This window comes from Anabrus simplex, chromosome 7 (assembly GCF_040414725.1).
Source record: "Anabrus simplex isolate iqAnaSimp1 chromosome 7, ASM4041472v1, whole genome shotgun sequence".
NCBI lineage: Eukaryota > Metazoa > Arthropoda > Insecta > Orthoptera > Tettigoniidae > Anabrus > Anabrus simplex.
In genome coordinates, this window is record NC_090271.1 from 58,951,273 (window position 1) to 58,969,557 (window position 18,285).

The following is an 18,285-nucleotide window of genomic DNA, read 5'->3' on the forward strand; positions in this document are numbered from 1 at the left end:
AGCCACCTCGCGAAATTTCTGACTCAAATCACCCGAGCTCTAAAGAGGGAGGCTAGCCGCGGACAGTCAGTCAGAGGCAGGCAGATTCACTGTCTAGCAGCTGCACAACACGCATGTAGAATGGAGTAAAACCATCGAGAGCCAACCAGCTCGCAGCCATACCAGACCCGCCAGCAGCAAAGTGAGCTGGCACCCATCAAGCCATCGGACCAATCACAATCCACCAGACTGACCGACGACCAATCTGCCAGCAGCCAAGTACCCTGACCTAGCACCAAAACTAAGACTCTATGCTACAACCACGCCAAGCCGAGTCTAGTAGCATGGAGGCCTACCACGTCACGGCGCAAAGTCTGTATCAGCTGGCATACCACCAACATCGCAAACTCCAGCTCCAAGTACGCTGGAAAGGCAATTTGTCACGGCGGTCCGTTGTCCTGTATTCGTGACTTGTCTGTGGCGTTAACCACTCAAAAACTAGCCCTGTCACGACTCAGGCAACGGGTTTCGACTCAGGTCGGTCCGCCAAGTGCGTTTGACCCTTCTGGTGTTTCATACGCACCCCTCCATTCCCCAGGTCCCCATGACACAGAATACCCTAATGTGTCATGTATCCTCCCTCCCTAGGTCCCCATATCACAAAATACCCTAATGTGCCACGGATTCTCCATCCTGTGTCATCAAGGGGAACCCCAGGGTACCTACGACTTACCCCCCACCCCCACCCCCACCCCCACCCGCTTCGCGGCTTCAGTGGACTTGCCTCCTCGAACCGTGAAATCATGGTTTTCTGTGGATGCTAGGCAGCTCACTCTCTGGCCCGCAGTGCTCCGTTCGATTGGTTCGGCCGTTGCGTCACGATCGGATCACGGACGGGATCGGAGCCGTCAGCTATGGACGCTCATGTCCCAGGACACCATGCCCTCTAAAATTCCCGACCCCATACCCTCCACTTCAACTTAAAATTGCCCTAACCAGACAACCCCCCTCCCCAACTCATCACTTCAGTGTCACCTCGGTGGATCGAGTAGCTGAAACCCTGTAGCCAAGAAATTCACTCCCAAATTCACTCAAGTTACCACCCCTTTCCTCTTACTTTCAAACAATCACCGAAACTTCGCCTTCAAAGCCAAAATGAAATCCATCCTATGGGCCACCACCCAGAACTGCCGCATACCGAAGAGCCTTGTTCGCTGTGCCAGCCTGGTCACGAGCAATGTTCCGGCGCTTTTGATGAACACTTCCCAAAAATGCTCTTCTCACATACGCTAAAATACATGATATTTAAAACACACCTTAAATGTATTAAAACACCCAAAACGTTTTAAAAACACATAAAAATAAACCACATAAAGACCGACAGAGGAACACAATGAAGCGCACCGGTATCAGTACCTCACACACCACCTATCTCCCCGGAGACAGGTGGATCATATGGATAACCAGGGCGGCAGTCATTCAGAGTCGGGCTCCGTGGTGGGAGTTAATGTGAGATTCAGTGTGTTGGGGGTTCGGTGACTAGGCTGAGGGCGACGAGGTGTTGGCTTTCGCTAGTGTCCCACCGAGGTCTGAAGGAGGAGCTGTTGTTATGATGCTGGAGAATCCAGTGAGTAGGTGGGCTGGAGACGACGGAACGGTAGACATGTACTATCTGAGAGTACCGTGTGCTTGTGTATTTCTGTGGACTGAGGAGCACCGTGAGTCAGCGAGAGAGGCCGCTATCGTGAGTGTGAGGGTAAATTGATCAGTGTTAATGTTCGCTGTTGTGAGTATCGTCCTGCTCTTGAATACTGTTGAGCTGTTTAGTTGTTCACTGCATGTGACTGTGTGAATTATTGGACTGTCTGTGGAGTCGAATCAACGAACAGTCATCGTGTGTCGAGTGGCCCGTAGTACTGTGTTCAAATCCAGCGGTCTACACACAGCTACTGTATGAGGTGACTGGACTTGGGGAAGTGAAAGTAAGGATTAGCCGTCCACAGGCATAGCAACGGGCCTGACCGCTTGCTGTGCCATAAGGAAGAGGGACTTGTAAATAGACAGTAATGAGCAAGTGTGGCAATTCATAGCTGAATAGACTACCAAGACGACATATCGTCGCTGTTCGGGCAAAGTCAAATTTCCCAATGCTCTTCGTATCCATTATTTTCCTTAAGACTGGTCACGCCTCCCAGCCACATATTGATATCTAGTCCAACAGAACAATATTCGTTGTGTTCATTTTCCTATGCTTACGTGTAAAGAAAAATGAACTTTACCGTACCGCAGTAGTGGTGCAGTAGTTAGTGTGATTGGCTGCACCCTCCGGGGAGTGGAAGCGGGCAGGTTCCATTCCCGGCTCTGCCACGGGGTTTGAGGGGTGGTGCTAGAGCTGGAGCGTGGTCCGCTCGGCCTCAGGAGGTCGGGTGGGCGGTGAGGGTTGGATTCTCGCCTCGGTCATCCTCGAGGGGATTTTCCGTGGTTCCTGACTTTTCCGGGTAAATATGCTGGGATTGTGCCTGGGTTGAGACCACGGCTGCTTCCTTCCCTCTTCCTACCTGTCCTTTCCTATCTTCCCAACACCCGCGGGGCCCGTGTCCGGCGTTGTGGGTGGGGGTTGGTGATGGTCTTTCTTCCCAGTTTCATTCCTGACCGGGTGTCTCGCACCCCGGACGCTGCCCTTGGGGTGGTGGAGGTGCGACTGGAGACTTACGTGTGTACAGTGCATTTGCAATATACTTGACATAAATTGGTGTTAATATCTAAAGAAGAAGTGTCTTTAGTTCAAGTGTGTTTTGCTTCCTTTTTTGCTCTTTTCTAGTCATTTCTGTTATTTTATATGTCTTGTAACTTGTCCCTTTTTCTTTCTATTTTCTGTAACAATTTTTATCATTGTGCATTGTTGATGGTCAAATATCCTATGAACGAAGGTCATAATAAAGAAAGAGGTGCGATCACTCATTGAGTCTAAGGGAGTGGGGGGAACAAACCCTGGAGGGTAGATGGATTAAATTTAAAAACAGAAAAAGTCGCCAAAGTTTCAAAAACTAATTCTAGTGACTAAATGAAGTCGAAGGAGTCTTTCTATTGGAGGATAATGCTGCAGTTATTTCGTAAATAGTATGTTATGAAATATGATATGACGTGGGATTCCTACCAGAAAATACAGAATGTACAGCCTACGGTGACTGTTGATTGGAGGTTACCTGTCGTTGTGAATATGTCGTGGTTAATTGTATAGAATAACTAATTTAATAACGAAAAAGAAAGAGTTGATTAGGATTCCGCAAAAACGTGCAAAAGTAAGAGTTGAAACGAGAAAAGTGAATGATGAAAAAATAAAAGAAATGAAACGAGAGGAGCGTAATAGACGTTGCTATGAGAAATTGAAACAGCGAAAATAATTTAATAAGAAAGTCTTCGACATCCTCAAAATTGTGTGGCCATTACAATAATGACAGCCTACCGCCAATTTTTTCAAGTTTCAGTCCCTTTTCTTCCACGAAGAAAAGCTTTCTCTTGATAGAAAATGTATGAAAGTAGAAACACAAATAAATAGGGGCTTTGTCCAGGCCCATTCAACCACGCTCTGCTACCACTTGTTATGGGAATGTCGTGGCTCACAGAGGATTAGGAGTATGTGGGTTGTATGATATTATAAATCGAAAAGAGAAATTTCCATGCAGTATTAACTTTCACTGTTTTAGAATGAATCAAACCAGTGGTGCCAATGTAGCAATTTTTCCGCTAAACCTAGTGGAATTGAAATGTTTTTAGTAGGGGACTTAAAAAATGTATGTCCATGCAGAAATTTACTGGCTATTTCAACTTCTTCTATCGGCAAAGAAGCATTTCATTTATAATAAAGGAATATAACAGATTGTCGAGTTGTGCTCGTCAGTTTTCCATTCAATTGTGTTGGCCAGGCTAAAAAAGCACGAGTGATAACCGAGAAGTAAACACATGGTCACTGTTTATTTCAATGTGTTTTTACGGTGCATTTTTACTACGTGTTTTAGAAAATGTTTTTGTGAATATTCACGTGTTATTTGTGTGTGATTTGTCAGTTATAATAAGTGACTTGAATCAGATTTACAAACTAGAACTCTAAATTACCATGATCGATTTTTGCAAAGAAATTATACCCACCACGACCAGAAACTTGTATAATTCAGGTGTTTAAGGATAAAAGAATAACATACAGCAGGAACACAAAAAAATAAGAAAATGGGATTGGATGTATGGTTGTCAATTAACTTATTCACAATTAACTAGCTTACTGCAGTCGAACCTCGATACCTCGAATTACCGCGGAAGCTGAATTTTATTTCGAGTTATCGAAATTTCGAGATATAGAGAATTCTTGCCTTTGAGGATTAGATGTAATCGAATACTGTCATAAATGTTATTTAACCATACAAAACTAACTAGAGGTATCTTGTCATTTTAATTGCGAAGACAGAATACACACAGTAGAGGAACTTGTAAGATACCTTCGTTAACAACTTGGGAAAAACCCGTTGGTTTCTTCACTTTTCCACCCTCAATCTTCTTTTCTTCCATATCCGTTTTAACAACAGTTATTGCTGTACAAACATTTGCATTCTACTGACTCTGTATGTGGGATAGAAAAGTAGTCGGTGCGCCCCAAGGGCAGGGATGATGGCAGGAAAGGGTTTAAACTTCAAACAGCTCCAACTGTCTAGGGTCAGCGCACCAGGGGTAGACAGATAAACTGGTATAGTTGGGCCCCACGAGAGTTGGTGTCTGATATTTGAACGGCGAAAGCAGTAACTAAGAAGTAGGCCCACGCTGCGTTGTCAAGGTTACCTCCATCTGTGGCATGTTACCATTTCATACAGCCATGTAGGCCTAATGCACTTCAATAAGCTTTGATCCGTTCCTAAGCTCTAGCTAATAATTCCAGCATTTAAGACAGAACACGTCATTGTCGATAAATATGAGATTTCCTAATCACTAACAAAATCATCAGTTTCTGACAATAACCTCAACACATGCACATGTTAAAATACAGAATAGCACTGTACAACTAGGCACTGATTAACTTACAAGAAAAAGAAACTAACAACGAAAATAATATTCAGGAAACAAACACGTAAATACATAAAGCTGCAACAACTAACACAGTGCCACTCCGAATAACATCATAAAAGCCAACCCACGTGGCGATAGCTTCCTGAATTGTGGCATCGCTGTTATTGTTCATAGTAACAAACTATTTTCGAGCAACGCTCGTCAACTTTTTATCGCTGGTGGCGCTAAACGTCAGACTCCAACTCTCGTGGGCTTTGTATATGTAAACATACCGTGGCATGATAAGAAGATATTCTGTAGTACGTTAAGGAACAATAACACACAAACCTTAATAATGCTGTACAGTTAATGTACAAAATTCGAGTTGTGTTTGTATGTTTGTTCAGTCATCATCCCTAAGGCTGGTTGGATTCCCAATACCTCCGTCATCAGCTGTCATAGATGGCCTAGGCATCACTGAAGGGGCGTACTAGGGAAATGAGGAGTGAGATAGTTTCCCCGTTGCTTTCCTCACTGAGCCAAAAGTTGCTATTTTATATCCATCTGCCAGATCCACTGAAATGCATGCACTAACCGACCCTATGAGCAACATTTTCACACCATTCATCGCAGGGACTGGCTGCATAAGGAATTGAATTACCAGCATCGCTCACACCTCAGTCACTTCCATATTGTCAAATCAAAGGATAAGACAGAGACAGGTCAATGAAAGTAACAAAATTGCTCTAGCCAAGACATAGTGCACTGTAAACACTAGGTCCTGCCAGCACAGGATATATTTAGCTCCTCTGGGTGAAAGGTTTGCTTCGAGAAATGGAGAAATTCGTGTCATCGAATTTTGAGTAATAGAGAAACAAATGCATATGAAGAATAGAACAGATAGCAGGGAAATTGAAATTATTTCGTGGTACTGAAAAGTCCAGTAATGGGGGTTTCGAGATAACGAGGTTCGACTATATTATGGTTGAAGACGAGTGTGTCCCACCTCTTGTGAAGCCTTCGAACCGCCACTGCTTACGGTACGGTGCACGACATCGTGCGTGACGAACTGAATGTTCGTAACGTTAATGTCCGCTGAGTGCCAAAGAACCCAAGAGATGACCAGAAAGGCGAGAGAATGAACACATGCTTGGACAACTTAATGCGTTGGGCCACAGAAGAGAGTACATTTCTGGAAGAAATCGTAACTGGTAATGAGTACTCGGCTTACTACTTCACGCCCGAAACGAAGCAGGCCTTTATGAGGTGGAAACATCCCGAAAGAATTCAAAGTGACACAGAACGTTCTAGTGACGACGTTCAGGGATATACATAACGTCCTGCTGATGGAATTTCTTACACGAGGGACCACGGTGAACGCAGGAAGCTATAAAGTTGGAATTCAAGAGGACAAACTGGGGCAAATATTCATTTATAGGAAGGGGAGTTACGGATTGGAATAACTTACCAAGGAAGACGTTCCATAAATTTCCAATTTCTTTGAAATCATTTAGGAAAAGGCTAGGAAAACAACAGATAGGGAATCTGCCACCTGGGCGACTGCCCTAAATACAGATCAGAATTGATTGATTGATTGATTGATTGATTGATTGATTGATTGATTGATTGATTGATTGATTGATTGATTGATTGATTGATTGATTGATTGATTGATTGATTGATTGATTGATTGATTGATTGATTGATTGATTGATTGATTGATTGATTGATTGATTGATTGATTGATTGATTGATTGATTGATTGATTGATTGATTGATGTAAAGTTGTGTCGTATCATTCGTAACAAACGCTACTGTGCAAATGCCAGACTGCTCCATGACAATGCTCGCCCCCATGCTGCGGCGGGTTATGTTCGTGACAACATCAAGAGATTTGGTTGGGAGGAGCTCCAGCACCGATCATAGAGTCCGGACTTTGTACCGTCGGACGTTAATCTGTTTGACCCAATGAAGAAATTCCGGTGAAGACGTGCAATCAGTTGTGCGCAGATCGCTATACTCCCAAAATACGGAGTTCTATGAACAGGGTATATTAAAACTGGTGCCACGATGGGAGAAATGTGCTGAGAGACTTGGCTACTAAAAAATCCACAGCCTGATTCCAGTCATTCATCTATGTCAGGAATGGAATGAATGAAGCCCACATCTAGGGGCGAGGATAGGAATTGTGCAGGTTGATGAAGCATGTCCCACTCCTCTGGGGCAATGATTAATGATTGACAGATGAAATGAAATGGTATTTGAGAGTGTTGCTTGAATCAAAGGTGACAGGGAAAACCAGAGTACCCGGGGAAAGACCTGTTCCACTTCCGCTTTGTCCATCACAAGTCTCTCACAGAGTGACCGGGATTTGAACCACAGAACCCAGCGGTGAGCCTCGGACGCACATGCTTGGCTTCTATTTCCAAAAAAAGAATAGTTGTAAGATGTGGCTTCATTGTGTATAGTTTATTTTGTCTTTTATATTGCGCTTTTTAAAACAATGCGAAATGATCCGTATATTTCTTTGTTTGCACTTTTACTCTTCTCCATCTCTGATAGCAGCGGTGTTTGTGAATTTCTCGACCTCCTGACGGGGAACTGATCCAACACTCTTCTAGGTAAACATTTTTCTTTTCTTTTTCTTTTTTGCAAGTTGCTTTACCTCACTCCGACACAGATAGGTCCTATGGCGACGATGGGACAGGAAAGTCCTAGGAGTGGGAAGGATGCGGTCGTGACCTTAATTAAGGTACAGCCGCAGCATTTGTCTCGTGTGAAAATGGGAAACCACGGAAAACCGTCTTCAGGGCTGCTGACAGTGGGGTTCGAACCCACTATATCCCGGATGCAAACTCGCAGCTGTGCGACCCTAACCGCTCGGCCAACTCGCCCGGTATGGAAAGGTCTTATGGCGACGATGGGACAGGAACGGGCTAGAAGTGGGAAGGAAGTGACCGTGGCCTTATTTAAGGTACAAACCCAGCATTTGCTTGATGTGAAAATGGGAAACCACGGAAAACCATCTTCTGGGCTGCCCGAACCCACTATCTCCCGAATACTGGATACTGGCTGCACTTAAGCAACTGCAGCTATCGAGCTCGGTCTAGGTAAACCAAGAAGGTCGTTAACACTGACATATCCACATTGACAGAACAACTAGCCGAGTTTCCATATCTCCTAGAGCAGGGCCTCTCAAACGCCCAAACTCTCACGCGTGCAGAGCGAGGTGCATAGGCTCTGTGCACTGTGCATCGGTACGCTTCGCCTCAACTCGGCTTGACTCGGATGGTGTAGTGTGCTGAGAGCGACGAAGCGTTTGGTGGTAGACGACGTGTTTATCAGTGAAATAGACAAGCGCACGACAACAACATAATCATGGAGCAACCTGTTTCGAAGAAAGCAAAGACTTCCGAAAGTCCATTTCAATCGAACTGGGAACTTTCGTATATTTTTTTTTTGTTTGTTTGTCGTGACGATAACGCCAAATGCTTAATCTGTGGGACGATAATTACGTGCGTAAGAAAATCATCTATTGAAAGACACTACAACAGACTACATTCGGAAAATTATTGTGAAATCATAGGAGACGTCAGAGAGAAAGAATTAAGGAAGTTGAAACAGCTTGAAGAAGAGCATTCTATATCCACAAATGAGTTTTGTTCCAGTACTGTAGCATTTTCATTTTGGTTACGGGTTCTGCATTTTTTTAAATTATGTTTACATTCCTCTCAAACATGTATGTGTATTTCTAATTCACTTTTTTAATTTCTTAATAACACTGGTAACCTTGTCCCATACAACTGAGCGTCTCCGCTCACCATACGTAAACATTTCGCAGTGGGGGAGAAACAGCAGTGAAGGTGAGGAACGCGGAGACAGGCCGAACGGGGAGACAGGTGTAGGGAGAGAGGAGTGGGGGGTCTGCACTCTGGTCAACCAAGCGAAGTCGTCTTTTGCACCGTGCACAGTGCATGCACCACGCGCATGCACCCTGAGAGGCTCTGTCCTAGAGCTACGAAGAATAACAACTCTATGTTTGTTAAGTCATGACCTGGATATTTATGTAGAGAATGCAGCAGTCTAAATTATGTGACGTGTGTCTTGAACATTGAACATTAATGTCTAACTACTAAGGTAACTGTAAACAAGCGATTTTATAATAACAGTATAGTGACGTAACGTGAATAACCTCGAGCGTCGTCCTTAATGAGCTGTTTACCAAGAACACTGCGGTCAATGAAAAGTTGATTAAATGGAGCTTCTCTGTCACATAGTTCTATTTTTAGATTCTGTCAAAATACGACAGTGACTCATTCCCTACTGCGGTCTGAGTAACAAAGGAATTCACTTTATCTTACGAAAAACTATTAAAAATGGTGACAGAACTGAACACTGTTAGTAATTATGAAACGAGATACAAAGCTACGGTGAAATACAAGATAGCAACATATTTCCCAATTCTCTTCAAAATGTCCTCTAAAGTAGCTCGTAAGTAGAGACCGGAAGTTAGGCAAAATGCCTTTTTTGTCTGGGTGGATATATCAAAGTGTCACATAAAAACAAACATGTTTCCGTACGTTAGGGAACGATAGGACCAGTAATTATTTTGTCTTTTTAGTCTATTTTAGCTTCTGTAGCCTATTTGATAGTGAATGCCTCTTTCTGTCTTTTTTAAGTTGTAGCGGATATTTTCTACTCTTATTTGTGTATTAAAATTAATCAATGAAAAGAAAAAATATATAATTCCAATGTACCGTTTGAATAATAAAGAAAAGAATCATTTTAATAGATAAAAAGACATTAACACAGACGATATTTTCATATTACACAAATCTCTACTGAAAACTCCACCAGTCAAATGGCCGAGAGGCTTGCCAGACCCGTCCTTGCTACGTAAAAATAAGTGCTGGTGGTGATTATCTTTTAAAGAAGAAGAACAACTTGGTAACCATCTTCTACTAACACTAAACAGAAGAGGTCCGATACTTAGAAAAATGAAGGTATCGGCAAAAGAATGGGAAGGAAGAGCGTGAGAATGAAAGACTCCACAGGCCTCGCAAATCTAATACAGCCGGAGTGGGAAAAGAACAACAGTTGACCAAGGGAGGTCAGAGAGGAAACGTAAGAGCGGGGAACGTGACACAAGTAAGTGGAAGCAACGCAGGCTCAGCTAGGGAAACCGTGGTCGCCAACCCGCACGCCCAAGTTGAGAGGCCCCGGTCTCACTTATCGTCGCCTCCTCTCACGACAGGCAGGGGATACCGATAACGTTATTCTGTCATCCCCATCCACAGGGAGATGAAAGATTGAGTACTAAAATGTGATACAGATATGTGTTACATTAAAGCTTCTTTATTATTTTAATGCCCATTTTTGTCATTATAAATGCCTATTTTAAATACTTTACTGACTATTTCCTAAATGGCCGAGCTCGATAGCTGCAGTCGTTTAAGTGCGGCCAGTATCCAGTATTCAGGTGGTGTTCCTCACATAGTGGTACTAATCACAAAACGCAACCCACACCTGTGGTGTTCCTCACATAGTGGTACTAATCACAAAACGCAACCCACACCTGTGGTGTTCCTCACATAGTGGTGCTAATCACAGGCAACGCCCACACCTCAGGTGTTCCTCACATAGTGGTGCTAATCACAGGCAACGCCCACACCTGTGGTGATCCTCACATAGTGGTGCTAATCACAGGCAACGCCCACACCTGTGGTGTTCCTCACATAGTGGTGCTAATCACAGGCAACGCCCACACCTGTGGTGTTCCTCACATAGTGGTGCTAATCACAGGCAACACCCACACCTGTGGTGATCCTCACATAGTGGTACTAATCACAGGCAACACCCACACCTTTGGTGTTCCTCACATAGTGGTGCTAATCACAGGCAACACCCACACCTGTGGTGATCCTCACATAGTGGTACTAATCACAGGCAACACCCACACCTTTGGTGTTCCTCACATAGTCGTACTAATCACAGGCAACACCCACACCTGTGGTGTTCCTCACATAGTGGTATTAATCACAGGCAACGCCCACACCTGTGGTGTTCCTCACATAGTGGTACTGCACCTGTCCAGGGCGTCAGTGAATAATAATAATAATAATAATAATAATAATAATAATAATAATAATAATAATAATAATAATTCGTAAGTGCATCGGCTGAATGAAAGATACATGATGAGATCTTCGACGAACGACCCTAGAATGGAAGTCCCATCACCTCTACTTCACAGTAACCGCGGCTAAATTTTTAGAACAAAACGGTCGATGGTACGTCCGTATTAATGGGCATTAAATGAATCATTTATAAGTAGGGATCTAGATACACTGACTGACAGTGACAATGCAACACCAAGGAGGAGTGGTTCGAAAGGGATGAAAGTTGGGGAAAAAACAGAGCCGGCACGGACGAATAATTGATGTTTATTTCAAACCGATATGCAGGTTACACAATGCGCACGGCATCGACTCAGTAGGATGTAGGACCACCGCGAGCGGCGATGCACGCAGAAACACGTCGAGGTACAGAGTCAATAAGAGTGCGGATGGTGTCCTGAGGGATGGCTCTCCATTCTCTGTCAACCATTTGCCACAGTTGGTCGTCCGTACGAGGCTGGGGCAGAGTTTGCAAAAGGCGTCCAATGAGTTCCCACACGTGTTCGATTGGTGAGAGATCCGGAGAGTACGCTGGCAACGGAAGCATCTGTACACCTCGTAGAGCCTGTTGGGAGATGCGAGCAGTGTGTAGGCGGGCATTATCCTGCTGAAACAGAGCATTGGGCAGCCGCTGAAGGTACGGGAGTGCCACCGGCCGCAGCACATGCTGCACGTAGCGGTGGGCATTTAACGTGCCTTGAATACGCACTAGAGGTGACGTGGAATCATACGCAATAGCGCCCCAAACCATGATGCCGCGTTGTCTAGCGGTAGGGCGCTCCACAGTTACTGCCGGATTTGACCTTTCTCCACGTCGACGCCACACTCGTCTGCGGTGACTATCACTGACAGAACAGAAGCGTGACTCATCGGAGAACATGACGTTCCGCCATTCCCTCATCCAAGTCGCTCTAGCCCGGCACCATGCCAGGCGTGCACGTCTATGCTGTGGAGTCAATGGTAGTCTTCTGAGCAGACGCCGGGAGTGCAGGCCTCCTTCAACCAATCGACGGGAAATTGTTCTGGTCGATATTGGAACAGCCAGGGTGTCTTGCACATGCTGAAGAATGGCGGTTGACGTGGCGTGCGGGGCTGCCACCGCTTGGCGGCGGATGCGCCGATCCTCGCGTGCTGACGTCACTCGGGCTGCGCCTGGACCCCTCGCACGTGCCACATGTCCCTGCGCCAACCATCTTCGCCACAGGCGCTGCACCGTGGACACATCTCTGTGGGTATCGGCTGCGATTTGACGAAGCGACCAACCTGCCCTTCTCAGCCCGATCACCATACCCCTCGTAAAGTCGTCTGTCTGCTGGAAATGCCTCCGTTGACGGCGGCCTGGCATTCTTAGCTATACACGTGTCCTGTGGCACACGACAACACGTTCTACAATGACTGTCGGCTGAGAAATCACGGTACGAAGTGGGCCATTCGCCAACGCCGTGTCCCATTTATCGTTCGCTACGTACGCAACACAGCGGCGCATTTCACATCATGAGCATACCTCAGTGACGTCAGTCTACCCTGCAATTGGCATAAAGTTCTGACCACTCCTTCTTGGTGTTGCATTTGCTCTGTCAGTCAGTGTATATAAGAGGAATACAACATCACTACTAAATTATGTATGAGGGATTTAATTTGGTGAAATTATTACTCATTTGTCCTGTAGAATTTGTTTTCCGCACCAAATAATCCCAATATTAAGAGGTATTTCCCTCATTATTATTTCCACTATTCACATAAATTGTCAAAATACTCATTAATTGATTGGTGAATTAATTATATACAATAATATTCATAATTACGATCACATGTCATCATCATAACTTCCTATTTATGAGTTGGAATCCGAAGTATCATGATCTCCTGTGATCCCGTCATCGCGTGATCATGGGATTAAGACAATGTGGTGACTATGACAAGCACATCCCAAAATGTCTGAAAGTAATATTTTAACCCCTACTAACTAACTTCATTATTATTTACAATCATGTAAATAATCGCCTAGGCATGTTTCATCGGGATTAAGAATATTGCCATGGAATCATTCAATCTATATAAATAAAATTGTTTCTGTTTGTCTGTTTGTCTGTCTGTTTGTCTGTTCCACCATCACGTCGAAACGGCTGGATAGATCTCAACCAAACTTCATATTTAGAGTATACTGACCCCGGGGAAGGTTTCGATATGCATATCATTTTAAAATCTTTGAAAAGACGGGGGTTTTATAGGAAAAACGGTTTTCCTCCATTTTCTCTTATACTATTATAGGCAAAATATCGAATTTGTCGTATAAGGACGAGACAAAGCTCAATTTAATCCTCTTGACGCAAAGAACAAAACTCGGTAAGCCCTACGGGCCCGAAAACCATGTTTTAAGGCCCTAAAACCAACCGTTACGGAGATATTGGCACCACACTACCCCTGCTCTAGGAATCGGATAAAGAAATGAACTGCCGTAACCATGGCAACGTCAGCTCCAGGATTCTAGAGCAGTGAGATTATGCATGTACGTTTGGGCATAGCTGTCAACCAAAATAGGTACAAATAAGACTTAATATCTGGGAAAAAAATATACTGTTGTGTAAGGGACTCATAGGACTCCTTTGGGCGGGGATGGAAAGGGGGTGAAGAACGAGTGTAAAAATCTATATAAATAAAATTGTTTCTGTTTGTCTGTCTGTTTGTCTGTTCCACCATCACGTCGAAACGGCTGGATAGATCTCAACCAAACTTCATATTTAGGGTATACTCATCCCGGAGAAGGTTTTGATATGCATATCATTTTAAAATCCTTGAATAGACAGGGGGTTTATAGGAAAACCAGAATGGTTTTTCCACCATCACGTCGAAACGGCTGGATAGATCTCAACCAAACTTCATATTTAGAGGATACTCATCGCGGGGAAGTTTTCCATATGCATATCATTTTAAAATATTTGAATATATGGGGGGTTTATAGGAAAATCAGAATGGTTTTTCCACCATCACGTCGAAACGGCTGGATGGATCTCAACCAAACATTGTATTTAGAGTATACTAATCCCGGGGAAGGTTTAGATATGCATATCATTTTAAAATCCTTGAATAGACGGGGGGTTTATAGGAAAACCAGAGTGGTTTTCCCACCATCACGTCGAAACGGCTGGATAGATCTCAGCCAAACTTCATATTTAGAGTATACTCATCCCAGGAAAGGTTCCGATATGCATATAATTTTAAAATCTTTGAATAGACGGGGTGTTTATAGGAAAACCACAGTGGTTTTCCTCTATTTTCTCTTATACTATTGATTTTCTGTAAACTTCGTTTACCGTACGTGAAACGTCTCTTCATTATAAACAACTTTCGTTATGTTCATAATTTACCTTACTCTTCACATGACGGAGAAATTTACAATTTTCTGCTGGTATCATGCTCTGCATTTAGTGACCGACAGACCGACAACGAACCTACAGGTTACCATGGCAACGTCTCTGACTGCATGCCAGTAGGGAAGTAACGTATTGCCATTTTCCTCATCATGCTTTTAAATTCGTGGTTGTTCCTTGGGTAGATGGCAAGAGAGGCATCAATCGGCTCATCTGCGGGATATTGGCGGAATATCGTTGGAGGTTATAACCGCCCTCGAATAGATTAAGTAATAACACCATTAGTCATCTTCATATTTGTTTACCTAAGAATCACTGAACCTAAATTTCTCCTCTGTTAGCGCTTTATTATATCCATAACTCACGGCATTTATTTATTTGTCGTTATCCGGCTGTCCTCAGTTATAATCCATTTTCTATTAGTTTCAACATTCTTAACTGTATTATTTTCTTCCTTAATTACGCCGTATGTACGTGAATGCTAGAAACTACTGGATGCATTTCCACCAAGATTCGTATTTAGAATACACCTGTCCTTGATAGGTTTCAGGGCAAATATTGTTTCTAAATCCCTGAACTAACTGGGGGTTTATACGAAACCGAAACAGTGATTTTGCACTTCCAAAAAATATACACAACAAAAGTTTATGGAAGTCTACCTACCTTGGTAGAAATTAATGTCTAAACCTTTTTTTCTCATGTGCATCATTTCGATACGAGGATCAATAAGGGAGATATCATTAAAGGACCGTTTTTCTGTACAAGTCCCATCGGACTTAACTCACGAGCGGGTGCGTGTAAAGCGTATTCCTTACAACTTGAAAACTACTGAAGACATTCGAAACAAAATTTATATTTAGCATCCACCTGTCCAAAGGTAGGTTTTAAACGTAAATAACATTTCATGTTCCGGAATGGACTGGCGGTTTATAAGGAACCGAAATGGTGATTTTACTCTTCCACAATATATACAGAACAAGACCAACCTGACTGGAAATCGACCAAACCTGATGGAATTCCACCTCTAAACCTTTTTTTTCATGTGCATTTTTTCGTCAGGAGGATTAATAAGGGAGATATCATGAATGGTCACTTTTGCAGGTTAAGTCCAGCGGACATAGCCCAAAAGGTGTTTTACATGGAGCAGATTCCTTATCTATATAAATCAAATCGTAACGACTGTGTACCTCTACACTGACTATTTTGGCGAAATTTTCGTACAGCTTTCCGTTTAAGGGGTAATAATAACAATCTCCATAATTTTTGATTTCCTGAAAGTCCTAATTTTTACCCGCCTCGCCCAAAATCCACATTGTGGCATAATCTGCCAGAAGAATAAGAAGATAATTGAAATTTGACAAAATTATACGTTTTAGCCTGTAACGAATGAAAAGTCCTATATCATTAAATTTTTCATTTTTTATCCCCGAAGAATATCGAAATATGCAGGCAATTTTAATGATGGTGCAGACCTTCGGAAATTCCTATCACGTAACGGATTGCACAATCTCCGTTCAATTTGGAATGATCTACAACCTTGGTCTTATGACTTTATGCCGTATCTGTATCCCTTTTACGTTTGATTTTTCTCTATTAATCGATGTTAAGTCAATTTGGAATTTTCACATGCATTATTCATACTTTCAATTACTTATATGAAATACAGAATCATCAAACTCTTCACGAAAATTGGCCCACTCAGTAGCCATATGTGAGCCAAATGCTACGTATGTAGCTGTCACATTATTATCCGAAAAGTAATGTAATGTGAGATGATCTTACAAAACCTTTACCTTGTTCCACGTTTCTAAATCTGACCCAAGAATAGATGACATATCATTGGACCAGCCATTTAGGCCACTAAATCCGGCGTGTCTTATGGTATAATCCTTTGTCGATATGACGTTCGTTTAGTAGCAGTTAATCTGTAAATGAAGGTCTTCAATATTGTAAACACGCATATACTTTCGTATGTCGATCTATATATATTCACTGATGTCGATTTAGCGATCGAGAAAGGGTCGGTCTGCTATTGTAATCAGTACTCCCCACACCGACTTTGACTGGCAGTAGGAAAGGGTTCCTTCTCCAACTCCTGTGTAACTGTCATTAGTAAGGAAGGCCTACAATTGTAATGAATAGTTCCCTTCTCGATTTGACTTGCAGAAGGTAAGTGAGCATGCAGTTTTGTTTAAAACTCCCCTACCCGATTGTGTTTGGCAGTAGGCAAGGGTGCCCGCCATTATAAAGAAATGTACTCATCTAAAATGTTACTGGCATTAGGCATATTGGCCTGCTATTTTGATGGAAACTCACCAACTTGGTGTGACTGGCAGTACGCTGGCTGGCAGTAGGAAAAGGGGCCTGTCATTATAATGATAACTGCACAACTCAATTTCGAGTGATAGTAGGGTAATTGCCTGCCATTATAATAAAAACTGTAATCTGTCTGGAGGTAGGAAAGGGGGGCTGCCATTTTAACGAAAACTCCCCAAATCGATTCTGTCCGCATAGTAGGCAATGGGGCCTGCAATTATAATGTAAACTTCCCAACCTGATTGTGAATGCCAGTAGGCAAGTGAGCCTGCCGTTATATCACAAATCCGTAACAAACACTTTACATTGGAAACGTACGGGGACCTCCCCATGCTCTTTCTCGGATAACGCTAAGAGACATGCAATTTTAAAACTATCTTATTTACTGCATGTACACTATTTACTTCGATATTCGAATACAATGTAGAATACCGTAGCGAAGCACGGGTACATTCGCTAGTACAAAATAACGCTGAACTTATGGATGACACATTAACGTTAACACAAAATCTCTAAAATTAAACACATATAATAACACCCTTTAATATGTACAGAAGTATATGGAACGAGTGGTTCTTCCATCACCAAAATGTGTGATGATACACGTCGCCCTCAGATGGGATCGAACCCGTGCTCTTCTTGCAGATAGATGCATGTTTTTTTAATCTCTAGGTCGCATCAAATAAATGAAATAAAAATTGGGAGGAATTGTACTGTTTCCTAGCAAGTTAATGCAATTACAACGATGACAATTAACCATCCACTGTGTGAATGTTTGTGGGATATTGCCAGAAACAATCAGTCAACACCCCAAATTCGCAAAGCTTGTAGTCTGGTCATTTCTCCTCAGACCCTTACACAGCTGGCACTTTCACTAAACGTAACGGTAATCTGCACTGTCTCCCTTCCACTTAGTCAAAGAAGGATATCTCTCTTCCCTCAGCTGCCTCGATATTAAATTGGGGCTAATACAGCCCCTTAGAGTTCAACTCTTACATATTTATTCTCATATGGTTTTATTCAAACTGATTTTATCATAATTAGTGTGGCACGATTCCTCACACTTTACATAAATTATCTCTGACACATCTCCATCTTGCTTCAAACTATCAATTGGCGACATATTAACGACCATCGTTCCCAGCTCGACACTCCAAACACACACACATATTTGCATAAGAACTTATTATTCGGAACATTCTACAAATTTACATATTATGTCCACGATCTAAAAATCATACTTGCATCCGAAATATTGTATCTTTAACTTCTCAAATACTCTGTTTTACGCATGGAGTACAAGTAGTCCACGTACTCTCTGAAGATACACAACGCCTCATTTCATGATAATACTTGAGACTATCTAAATGGATACCACTTCCATTCATTATAATACTTCACGAAGAAAT